Genomic DNA, 13606 nt, shown 5'->3' with positions numbered 1-13606 from the left:
GTTTGTGTATAGAAACATAAATTATGTTATTGTATGGCCCCCCATGAATGACTGATCAAAATGAAAAACAATGGTTCCATGAAACCCTTTTGGGGCTATATGCCCAAAAAGTTTCGTGCACCCCAATCTTTCAGTGTCTCGGGAATCCTTGATGAAAAATTGAGCATGCACTGTGCGGCAGTCGTAATAATGCTGCGCTTGTGTATTTAATATAGTTTGAATTCTATTTTGTAATCAAAATAATCAAAACCTAATAAGCAATTGTGCACGTTAATGCATCATCTACAACACATTTTTCCAAATTTCACAAATTGACAAGAAAATGAATGGATTCTCAATGGAGAGTAGACCTTCAAATAAAAAGTTATATAAACTGAATAAAGGACCATGATAATTTATTTCAATTTCACAGAAATACAACAGCAAAACATAGGCCAACTATGGTCAACAGATCAGTTCAGTTACCCTTTACACTATTTGATTTTGAATTAGGCAAGAGTTTTTTTTCCAAGGATTAAGTTATGGGAAATCATGAGTTACTGTAGTTTGACTGTTTGGGGTTACAGTATTTACATGGAAATGGATGATAATAATAATAAAAACAAATATTAACATTATTTCTCCTTCTCATCATTTGTCTCTGCATTGCATCAGACTAAGATGAAAATTTGAGGAAAAAAAAACAAAAAAAAAACAGGAGCTTACCTCGGTTGTAGGACAGACGCAGAAGAGTACAGAGCAGGCATTCCTGTGACATTTAACTGCAATAATCTCATGCCACACCCCCTTCTCTGATTTAGTTTCAGTTTTCTTTTCAGATGGTGACCTACTTGACCTGCCATACAATAGGGGTAGGGTAGCTACAAAAAATATCCATCCTCCAGCAAAGAGCAGAACAGTGAAGTCAGGTTCAGCACAGGAAATCGCTGGTCCAAGCTCACCTAGGTCAAAATTGCAAATACTGTAGATGCCACAATGCTGCATGTACATGGAAGACCAAATATATGTGCATGCAGTGCTGTGTAGCACTATGCACTGGATGCTTTGCCAACTTTCATATAGCCCTGGTTTAATAAACGGAGCATATACTGAGGTTTATTTGAAAAAAAAAAAATGTTCGAAGAGGCACAGACTTTTTGGAAATGTAATATTGATGTTCAGTGATGCCGAGATTGTCCGTTCTTGTTGCATCAAGTTGTACAGTACATTAAGGGGAATACACAAGTACAGTGGGGAGAACATTTTGATACCATGCTAAAGTTGCCTAAAAAGAGGATATAAAATCATCATTTGACAATAGATCTTAAAGGGACACTTCACCGATTAGCATTAAGCTTTGTATCTTTAGAAAACCAGTCATGTTTTTGAATGGTCGTGCATCATTGCCTCAGTTTGCCTTGAGATGGGAGAAATACAGATTTCAATGAAACCCATGAATAGGACTTCCTGCTTTCAATGATGTAAAATCATGATTTTTACATCATTGAAAGCAGGAAGTCCAACATTGAAATCCGTATTTCTCCCATCTCAAGGCAAACTGAGGGAATTCATTCAAAACATGGTTTTCTAAAGATACAAAGCTTAATGCTAATAGGTGAAGTGTCCCTTTAATGCCTTAATTTAAAAAAATTGTGAAAATCAAACCACTAAGGACACCAATTTTCTAAAATAATTAAATAAATGTTCTTCCTTAAATACTAGGGGGAAGGAAGTATTTGACCCCCTATGTAACCCTATGGAAATGTAACACATTGGGTTAACATAGGGGCAGGCAGATTTTTATTTTTTAAAGGCCAGCTATTTCATGGATCCTCCTGATAAAGTTCCCTTGGCCGTTGGAATTAAAATAGCCCCACATCATCACATACCCTTCACCACAGAGATTGACATGGTGCTTTTTCCAGTAGGCCTATTAGCCTGTTTCAAATCAACGGCCAAGGGAACTTTATCAGGATGCATAATTCAAGGATAAGATAGTGCTCATCATTAAAAGAAAACAGCAGATTAGTATTTTTCAGGCATTTAACAGTTGAGGCCATTTGTTCTTCACCTGTGTCTGTAGTAGCCTACTTGACAAAGGCTGCTTGCCAAAGAAGTTTGCATGGTATATGCTCATTGATTCTCTGCAAGTCCCTTTGAAGAAAAGGACAAAAAGACTGGCATCGGAGATTCACTCAGCAGTCATACACAATTTCAAGCCCGTAACATTTTTCATCTCATTCTGGAACATAATTCTCACAACCTGCTGCCCATCCCATGAGTACACCATTAAAAAAGGTCTCTGTAGACAGCCCAGGCTCTTAAAATGGGAAAGAAACAAAGTGGGAGCAGGCTCTCCCCCAAACAACAACTTGTGAGTAAACTGTAAAACCAAACTTGTTTTTTCAACGTAAATATTTATGTGTTCATGCTGAAAAATAGTTTTAGGTCAAGACAACAAAGACAATGGAGTTAACTCAAATATATCTTGCTATTTGACACAACACAACTTTAGTTTGTATAACTTGATAGTACTGTAGCTGATATAACTTGCTCCCTAACTTGCTAACTTTGGTTTTGAAGTGAACTCAATATGTGGGCTGAACTTTAAAATACTGTGGCAAGTTATGGTCCTAACTACAGCAGTTATTATGGGTAAATGTTACTTTCTTGTTTCATTTATTTTTATTTTTTCATTACTCTTTATCATGGCTTTTTGGAATGTGTATGTCATAGAACAACTGATGAGCAAAATGACTGTGTAAGGGACTGTGTAAGGGATTGTCAGGGTTTCCACTAAGGAGAAGATCATTATTAAAATATATGGTCATTTTAGAAAGTAGACTAACTTACTCTTGGGTCCAATGTAAAATTGACTTTTTTTTGATTGGCATTCATCTGCCCCCTTGCCAGTGTCACAAAGTTGGACTTTCAATGCTTACTTGAATTATGTGACTGGGCACTTAGAATTGTACTACCTTTTGCATTTTAATCAGTTATTTTTTCTCAAATTACTGAATCGGAATTAATTCGTTATTTTGACAGCCCTAATTGATAGACTTGTCTTTTGGCATGCTTGCTGGTGACATGTATACAAACACATAAAACAATCAAGGCACATTATTCTTCCTCCACAGAAAGGCTGACTCAAGACAGACAGTCCTGAAGAAAACAAGATAAAGCAAGATAACCAAGATAAGAGCTTAAAAGTAAAGGTATAGCACTGAAGGGTTAATGATCATCTCTAATGTTCCTATTTGGGAAACATAACCATAAAAGTAATTCATGTCTATCTATGGATAAGATACCTGTACTTGCTTTGGTGATAACCGTCCCCTCATCTGATTTTGTTCTTTGTGCTTTGAGAGTGAAAGTAAAGTGCCATTGTCATACCTTTGTAAACAATTGATGCACTCTTAAAACAAATGTCTTGTCCTTATTTGGACACAGAGATGTTTTGATTGTCAACGATTTTTTTTTTTTTTTTTTAATCCTTTTTCCCTTCATCTACCTCCTGAATTTTTGGTCAGCGATAGCGGGGACATCGAAACACCGGGACACATGAAACTTGGTAGGCATGTAGCCCCAGTAGACTTTTAGGGAAAATTTTCATTTGGTCCCCGGGGGCCACTCCATCCCCGCACGGGCCCACCCCCGAAAATTAATTTTTCCCATCATCTACAGTACTTCCTGAATGATTGGTCAACGATTGCCAGGACACCGTAACAATTTTTTTTCCAGGATATTATGCATCCTGATAAAGTTCCCTTGGCCGTTGGAATTAAAATAGCCCCACATCATCACATACCCTTCACCATAGAGATTGGCATGGTGCTTTTTCCAGTAGGCCTATTAGCCTGTTTCAAATCAACAGCCAAGGGAACTTTATCAGGATGCATAATTCAAGGATAAGCTAGTGCTCATCATTAAAAGAAAACAGCAGATTAGTATTTTTCAGGCATTTAACAGTTGAGGCCATTTGTTCTTCACCTGTGTCTGTAGTAGCCTACTTGACAAAGGCTGCTAGCCAAAGAAGTTTGCACGGTATGCTCATTGATTCTCTGCAAGTCCCTTTGAAGAAAAGGACAAAAAGACTGGCATCGGAGATTCACTCAGCAGTCATACACAATGTCAAGCCCATAACATTTTTCATCTCATTCTGGAACATGATTCTCACAATCTGCTGCCCATCCCATGAGTACACCATTAAAAAAGGTCTCTGTAGACAGCCCAGGCTCTGAAAATGGGAAAGAAACAAAGTGGGAGCAGGCTCTCCCCCAAACAACAACTTGTGAGTAAACTGACTGAATTTGACACAACACAACTTTAGTTTGTATAACTTGATAGTACTGTAGCTGATATAACTTGCTAACTTTGGTTTTGAAGTGAACTCAATATGTGGGCTGAACTTTAAAATACTGCAGCAAGCTATGGCCCTAACTACAGCAGTTATTATGTGCAAATGTTACTTTCTTGTTTAGTTTATTTAAATTTTTTCATTACTCTTTATCATGGCTTTTTGGAATGTGTATGTCATAGAACAACTGATGAGCAAAATGACTGTGTATGGGACTGTGTAAGGGATTGTCAGGATTTCCACTAAGGAGAAGATCATTATTAAAATATATGGTCATTTTAGAAAGCAGACTAACTTACTCTTGGGTCCAATGTAAAATTGACTTCTTTTTTGATTGGCATTCATCTGCCCCCTTGCCAGTGTCACAAAGTTGGGTTCTCAATGCTTACTTGAATTATGTGACTGGGCACTTAGAATTGTACTACCTTTTGCATTTTAATCAGTTATTTTTTCTCAAATTACTGAATCGGAATTAATTAGTTATTTTGACAGCCCTAATAGGCTCGGTGCACTAAAGTCACTTAGTACTGCCGTTTGACTTCCGGTGGAGCGTTAACTTTATTGAAACGGCATCTTCTGTTTTATTCTGTTCCTTATATATTCACTAAGACACGGAATATCTTGTTTTCCCAAAAAATTAAAATTTCAACTTGCTCAAATCCTTCTTTATCGTAACGTGTTGATTCGCTAGGTGCAACACTCAACTGGGTCCGTGTAGACACAAATTAACATAGCAATAGCTGCAGGTTCGAACACACCGGAAATTTAACGGCAGTACTAAAACCGTTTGTGCACAGAGCCCATTGATAGACTTGTCTTTTGGCATGCTGGTGACATGTATACAAACACATAAAACAATCACGGCACTTTCCTTTCTTCCTCCACAGAAAGGCTGACTCAAGACAGACTGTCCTGAAGAAAACAAGATAAAGCAAGATAAGATAAGAGCTTAAAAGTAAAGGTAGCACTGAAGGGTTAATGATCATCTCTAATGTTCACATTTGGGAAACATAACCATAAAAGTAATTAATGTCTATCTATGGATAAGATACCTGTACTTGCTTTGGTGATAACCATTCCCTTATCTGATTTTGTTCTTTGTGCTTTGAGAGTGAAAGTAAAGTGCCGTTGTCATACCTTTGTAAACAATTGATGCACTCTTAAAACAAATGTCTTGTCCTTATTTGGACACAGAGATGTTTTGATTGTCAACGATTTTTTTTTTTTTTTTTTAATCCTTTTTCCCTTCATCTACCTCCTGAATTTTTGGTCAGCGATAGCGGGGACATCGAAACACCGGGACACATGAAACTTGGTAGGCATGTAGCCCCAGTAGACTTTTAGGGAAAATTTTCATTTGGTCCCCGGGGGCCACTCCATCCCCGCATGGGCCCACCCCCGAAAATTAATTTTTCCCATCATCTACAGTACTTCCTGAATGATTGGTCAACGATTGCCAGGACACCGTAACAATTTTTTTTCCAGGATATTATGCATCCTGATAAAGTTCCCTTGGCCGTTGGAATTAAAATAGCCCCACATCATCACATACCCTTCACCATAGAGATTGGCATGGTGCTTTTTCCAGTAGGCCTATTAGCCTGTTTCAAATCAACAGCCAAGGGAACTTTATCAGGATGCATAATTCAAGGATAAGCTAGTGCTCATCATTAAAAGAAAACAGCAGATTAGTATTTTTCAGGCATTTAACAGTTGAGGCCATTTGTTCTTCACCTGTGTCTGTAGTAGCCTACTTGACAAAGGCTGCTAGCCAAAGAAGTTTGCACGGTATGCTCATTGATTCTCTGCAAGTCCCTTTGAAGAAAAGGACAAAAAGACTGGCATCGGAGATTCACTCAGCAGTCATACACAATGTCAAGCCCATAACATTTTTCATCTCATTCTGGAACATGATTCTCACAATCTGCTGCCCATCCCATGAGTACACCAGGCTTGTGCACAATTCCGAATTTTAGAATTTGCCTCCATTCAATTCATGAGTTGGAATTTGAATTGAATTGGCCCCACCCCACAGGAAGTTGAATTGGAATTGGAATTGGAATGACAGGAAGTGGAATTCAATTCATGGCAATTCAAAACAAATTCACAGTCACATAACAGGACGATTTTGTTGAATCTCACATACATTCAGTTCAGGGAAAATTACATTGGAAATGTAATTGATTACTGTTTTCAATTATAAATTGTGTGTTTGTTGAGATCATATCTGACATATTTTGTGAAACTTAATTGTTAAACACTGCAAATGGGAATTAAGATAAATAAAAAATCTAGAAATAAACATGGTATTTGGAAACTTAACATAAGCTGAAATTGCTAGTTTTAAAATCAGATTACTTATAAATATAATTTTTACATCCCCAAAATAAGTCAAATATACTTAATATTAGCCTAAAATGCTGGTTGTAAAATTAGGTTACTTAAATGTAAACTGACCCAGATTATATTCCTTTTACAAGTATATTATCTGGACTTTTTGCCTTTATCCAGATAGAACAATGAAGATAGACGGAAAGTGAGTGATTGGGATATGACCGCAGGTGAGATTCGAATCGGGTCCCCGTGGGTACTTGCACAAGTACATGGTACTAATGCTGTAACCTGTTGCGCCACAGTGCCACAGCTTGTGACAAGTCTAGATTACGTGTATTTAAAGTTGTTACAGCCTCAGAATAAGTTAACTATAAATATAAGCATAAACTGCTGTTTTTCAGATGATATCTTAAATCTTAAATGTCATCCTAAATTAAGTCAAATTTTCTTGTTACTGAATCTTAAAACAAGCTTTATTTTGAGGGAGAGATGTAAAAGATGTCATTTTAACAGTATTTACCTAATTTTAAGATTAAATGCCCATTTGAGACAAAAAAAGATGTGCTTGATTTAAGATAGTGTAAAGTTGAACACTTAAAGTAAGAAATTCACTCTTAAAACAATGTAAATGATCTAACACTTCTAATGTATTTTTTTTTATCTTGATAATGTAGCCGGGGGCTACGCCCCCAACTAGATCACGTAGTGCTGCGTAAACCACGTAATCCATTTCCGTATTGGAGATCGGCTTTAAATAGCAGCCATTGTCGGCTTCCCTTGCGGTCTGACTGGTTGGAGTGTATCACCCCTCTAGATCCCTGGTTGTTGGCAGGTAAGCGTGGGTTTTATCTATATGATGTGTCTTTATGTAGCAGACTCTAATGTTTCATGCATCTATGTAATAGGTTCCTATTGCCGGCACTGAACCTCAGGCAAATATCTCGCCACTTCCTCCTGTTGTAAACCTTGGTTGCCTTGATCAGGTGCGTTTCACCTTACATGTACGCAGTGTTTAGTTGTGTTGTTGATGGTTTTAGTATTTTAATTTGCCGATCGTTAACAGGACGGCTTGATGCGGAGATGACCGATTGAAAGACGAGCTTTCTTAGACTTGGTGCAAGGTAATATCCACCCATTGTTATGGAATGCACTGAACGCCTGCTCCACGCTGTTTATTGAAATGTTTGATGTTAATATTGGCTCCGTTTGCTTTTAGGAAGAACTCCCGTTAATGCCACTGCTGTTTTGCCATATGTATTTTGTTTCTGTGATTTATGTAACTTGTCTGCATGCCTGCTTAACACGCTGTCGCTGGTTTAGGCTACGGGTCAGTGTCTGCTTGGCTTGAGCCGTCGCGTCTGCATGTATGTCCGTGTTTTTGGCTTGTTTTGGATCAAAGTACTGTTTTCTGTCTTGTTTGTTAAACCAACTGTGTTCGTTCAATCCCTCTAAACAAACCCCAATTAACCATCCAGTTTCCCCCTCATAGCCTAGCCCTGTTTGCTGGAGAAAGTACACATCAGGCCCACGGATGGTGTCTACCCTCTTTCCTCCTCTCCTCGTTCAACCACTGCATGCTTAGCGAGGTTTTTTGGTATTCACCCATAATTGCGTGCCTGCACTATTTGCTTGCTGTGAGTGTGAATAACAGTGTGTTTGTGTGTGTGTGTGAATATTCTCTTTTTGCACAGGTGAGTGGTGTTTTGAGGTTCTCCTTCACTTTCCAGTGGCTCACCTGATGCTCTCTCCATACTGGTAGTAATTAGAGTACATTTAGATTATATCCAGTTTTCTAGACTGTATTTATTGGATGTGATTGATACGATATCAGTAGTGCTCATCATTAACTATTTATTGGATAAGTAATAAAATATATTTTTACTAATTGGCTTTCTTCCCCAGCTTATTATTCCACTACAGATTAATAAAAGTACTGAACTTGAGAATTGGGTCTCTGCTCTCTTCTGTTGTAAACGAACTTGGGAAACTGTTCTAGAACTGTAAGGTGGGGTTTTCCCCCCTTTTTGTCCCTCTGGGTGGCGTAGTCGGGTCATTGTAATTTGGGGCTAGTGTTGGCCCCGGTCACAATCTGGCGATAGTCGGCAGGCATTTGTAAAGCAGAGATTTGATTCTTGAGTCTGGACTCTCACAGTTGGTGGTTTGTTTTTGTTTATTTAGTTTTTTTGTGTTTATTGTAACAGTGTATTGTGTATTTCTAAGGCAAAACAGCAGTTGGCTTTACAGAACATCACTGACGGAGCCACCCACCCTGCCAGGACCTTGCAAGCTGTGTCATTGGCTGAAGGACTTTTAAACAGGTCTTGTAGATATGACTGAACTGCAGGAGTTACAAGACCTGGTGACAAGATTGCGAGCTGAAAATGAACAGTTTCAACGAGACCGAACAAGGGAACCAACCCCACACCCCCCTGGAAATCCAATGGCACCTGAACGTATGTTATATGTACCCAGGGAACGGAAATGTCCTGTGTTTAGGGGTAAGGGTGGTATGGGCATTTTGGAATGGATTGAGGAAGTCCAAGCCAGCATGAGGGTTCGACATTTGGCTTCTATAGATCAGGCTTATTTCATTTTTGACCATCTTGCAGGGGAAGCGAAGGATGAAATAAGGTATAGGCCTAAGGAGGATAGGGAAAACCCAACTAAAGTGCTGTCTATTTTACAGGAGCTGTATGGCTGTGCTGAGTCTTATGTTGCTCTCCAAAAAGATTTCTTCTCTAGGAGACAGTTGGAGGGCGAGTCTCTCCAAGAATACTCACATGCGCTATTTGAATTGATGGAAAGAGTGCTGAAGGCCGCTCCTGATAATGTCCCTAACTCCGCAATTTTATTAAGAGATCAGTTTGTGGAACATGTTTATGACCCTGATCTCCGCAGAGCGTTGAAACAGTGGGGCCGGACTCAACCAGATGCCACCCTCCTAGACGTCAGGGCCGAAGCTATCAGGTGGGAGAGAGAAGGTAGGCCTGCTGAAGGTAGGGTAAGAAGTTTCTCTGTTCCATCTATTTGTGCTACCCAGATATCGAATGTCCCTAGAGAAGCAGGGGTCTCACCTAAACAAACTTCAGAACTTACTGAGCTAAAAGCAATGTTAAAGAGGCAACAAGAACAGCTTGACAAACTTACAGATAGTGTGCTACTTTTGCAAAACCCGTCTAGACGACCTCAATCCATTCGTCCTGGTCCTGTTATATGTAGGAGATGCCAACAACCTGGGCACTACGCACGTAACTGTGACAATGCACGGGTATCTCAGAGTACTGGTTCTCATTTCAGTGATCGGTTGGGGGAAGGTGCCCAAAGGCAGCGTCCGGAAAACTAGCTCCCTCTGTGTTGATGAGCCACGACTCAGAAGGGGGCAGTATTGGCTCGGGTAATGGGGCTGAGGTACCTAGACAAGAATTTTCACAAATTGTGGGCTCTTGTCCAAACATCATTGTAAACATGGGAGGGGTAAATGTCAAATGTTTATTAGATACAGGGTCAATGGTGTCCACGGTCACAGAGACCTTTTTCAATGCAAATTTTTTCGATTCTCCCAGAGATTGCCAATGGTTACAGCTTCGTGCAGCGAACGGGTTGGATATTCCATATTTGGGTTATGTGGAACTTGATGTTGATGTTCTAGGTACCTCTATCCCCAAGAGGGGTATTTTGGTTGTGAAGGGGTCGGGGTCGGCAGCTATGGCAGAGGTCCCTGGGGTGTTAGGCATGAATATCATACGTGCATGTTACGATAATTTGTTCCGACAGCACGGCCCAGCCCTTTTTGAGCAGCCCTCTGTGCAGCAGGCCCCGAGGGCCCTCCAGCATGCCCTACAATCGTGCCATCAAGCGCAACCAGGGGACCAGAGACACCGACCTGGTATTGCTAAGGTGAGGGGCAGGTATCCTGTCTATATACCAGGGGGAACTATTAAGCTGGTGGCTGCTACCTGTTCCCATGAACTCCTCTCTCCATTTGGCACAGTAATGTTTGAACCATTTGCAAATCATGACTCCTTGCCTGCAGGCTTATTAGCCTCTCCATCTATGGTTAAAATACTTCGGGGAACTGTCTATGTTCCCATGGTAAATGTGGGGCAAGTAGATGTTAAATTGTACCCGCATTGTGCTCTGGGCACCCTGACACCTGCTCAACTTATAACCTTGCCATCTGGGGTCACTGAGGTCCGAGGGGTTTTGGGGAGACAGGAAGAAGCCACCACTGTTGATGTTCAGTCCGTTCAGGCCAGCAAACTGGGAGATCCGCTTGGGTCTTTGGATCTGGGTGTCCTTTCAGAGTCAGAACAAGCTAGCATTAAAAGCCTTTTACAAAAACACCAAGGTGTTTTTTCAACTCATGAAGGAGACTTGGGGTGCACTGACCTCTTAGCACACGAGATCCCTTTAGTTGATGAGACCCCAGTAAGACAACGGTTTCGCCGTATTCCCCCATCAGATTATGAAGCCGTAAAAGCCCACATTAATCAACTTTTGGAGGCTCAGGTGATTCGGGAGAGCTGTAGCCCTTACGCATCCCCCATTGTCCTCGTACGCAAAAAAGATGGCAGTCTTAGGATGTGCGTCGATTACCGCCAGCTTAATGTAAAAACACGGCGTGATGCCTTCCCACTACCCCGGATAGAAGAGTCGTTGGATGCGCTATCGGGGGCTCACTGGTTTTCAACACTCGACTTAGCAAGTGGCTACAATCAGGTGCCGGTGGCCGAGAAGGATAAAGCAAAGACCGCCTTTTGTACTCCCTTTGGCCTATTTGAGTTCAATCGGATGCCTTTTGGGCTATGCAACGCCCCCAGTACTTTCCAGCGACTAATGGAACGAATTTTTGGTGCTCAACACTTTCAAACCTTGCTGTTGTACTTGGATGATGTAATTGTTTTCTCGTCCACAGTAGAAGACCACCTACAGCGGTTGGATTCTGTACTGACCCGGTTGCATTTTGAGGGCCTGAAGGTGAAACTTGAAAAGTGCTGTTTTTTTAGAACTGAGGTAAAGTACTTGGGCCATGTTATCTCCAAGGATGGGGTAGCTACAGACCCCGACAAAATAAATGCGGTTGCAAAGTGGGTTCGTCCCTCGACTGTGTCAGAGCTACGGTCATTTTTAGGCTTTGCAAGCTATTATCGGAGATTTGTAGAGGGGTTCTCTCAGATGGCTACCCCCCTTCATCGCGTGGTGGCCGAGCTGACAACGACTCAGACTAAGAAGGGAGCAGGGAAGTTACTCGGAGATGCATGGACCAGTCAGTGTGAACAAAGCTTTCAGGATCTTAAATCTAGGCTTGTTACGGCTCCACTGTTAGCATATGCTGATTTCTCTTTGCCTTTCATTTTAGAAATCGACGCCAGCTTGAGCGGATTGGGAGCCGTTCTGTCTCAAGATCAAGGAGGGCAGGTGAGACCAGTGGCCTATGCTAGCCGGACATTAAGCAGAGCTGAAAAGAACATGCCAAATTACAGCTCCATGAAATTGGAATTCTTGGCCCTGAAATGGGCAATGAGTGAAAAATTCAGAGAGTACCTGCTCGGCCAGAAGTGTATTGTTTGGACTGATAATAACCCCCTCAGTCACCTAAATACCGCAAAGCTGGGCGCAACAGAACAACGTTGGGCCGCCCAACTAGCAGCATTTGATTTTACTATCAAGTATCGATCTGGCCGCTCCAATACTAATGCGGATGCCCTTTCTAGACCACCTAGCATCAGACACCCTGTACTTGAATCCACACTGCCGGGAACTTCACTTCCTGAAGGTCTACAACAACCAGGAACTTCACTTCCTGAAGGTCTTCAACAACCAACAGCCATCTTGCCCTTTGAGGCAACTCAGTCCCTTATTTCTGCTCTGCCTACCTACTCCACGAACCAGCTTGCCACGCTACAAAAGCAAGATACGGTAATAGGCCCCTTCCTGTCATTCTGGCAACAGAAAAGAACCCCCACCCGCCTAGAGCGGGCTGCCCTTTCACAGCCCACACTCGAATTGGTCCGTCAGTGGGGGCGGATCCTAGAACAGGATGGCCTCCTTTACAGAAGGATGTTCCGATCGGATGGAGGGGAGGAAGTGACTCAACTTCTTCTCCCGAGGGTATTACAGGAAGAGGTCCTTCAGCAGCTTCACCAGGGCCATGGGCATCAAGGTGTTGAAAGGACAACCGAGTTGGTCCGACAACGTTGCTATTGGCCAGGGTTGTATGCAGATGTGAAGAAGTGGTGTCAGAGGTGTGAGCGTTGTGTACTAGCCAAACCTGTGCAGCCTGCAGTGAAAACTGCTATGGGTCATCTGATGAGCTCCAGGCCAAATCATATTTTGGCTATTGACTTTACATTACTAGAGCGTTCCAGAGGTGGTTTGGAAAATGTATTAATTATGACTGATGTTTTTTCAAAGTTTACACAGGCGGTGCCCACTCGAGATCAACGGGCTTCCACTGTTGCAGGTGTCCTGGTGAAGGAATGGTTCTACCGGTTTGGGGTCCCAGCACGAATCCACTCCGACCAAGGACGGAACTTTGAAAGTGTTCTGATCCAGCAACTTTGTACTCTTTATGGAGTTCAGAAAACGCACACCACCCCTTACCACCCACAGGGAAATGGACAGTGCGAAAGATTCAATCGGACACTGCACAGTCTGCTTCAGACCCTTCCCTCCAACAAGAAACATGATTGGCCAGCCTACCTACCGCAAGTCCTCTTCTCATACAACACTACAATCCATCAGACCACAGGGGAGTCTCCGTACCTCTTGATGTTTGGCCAGGAACCACGCTTGCCCATTGACTTTCTTCTTGGCAGAGTCCATGAACCCTCATCAGGTTCCGTTGACGACTGGTTGAGGGAACACCAGCAGCGACTCCAGACCGCCTTTGATGGTGCCAAGGACCGTCTACAGGAAGCTGCCCGCATCCGGAAG

Source organism: Sardina pilchardus, chromosome 16 (assembly GCF_963854185.1).
Source record: "Sardina pilchardus chromosome 16, fSarPil1.1, whole genome shotgun sequence".
Classification (NCBI taxonomy): Eukaryota; Metazoa; Chordata; class Actinopteri; order Clupeiformes; family Clupeidae; genus Sardina; species Sardina pilchardus.
Note: the sequence above shows the minus strand (reverse complement) of the source record.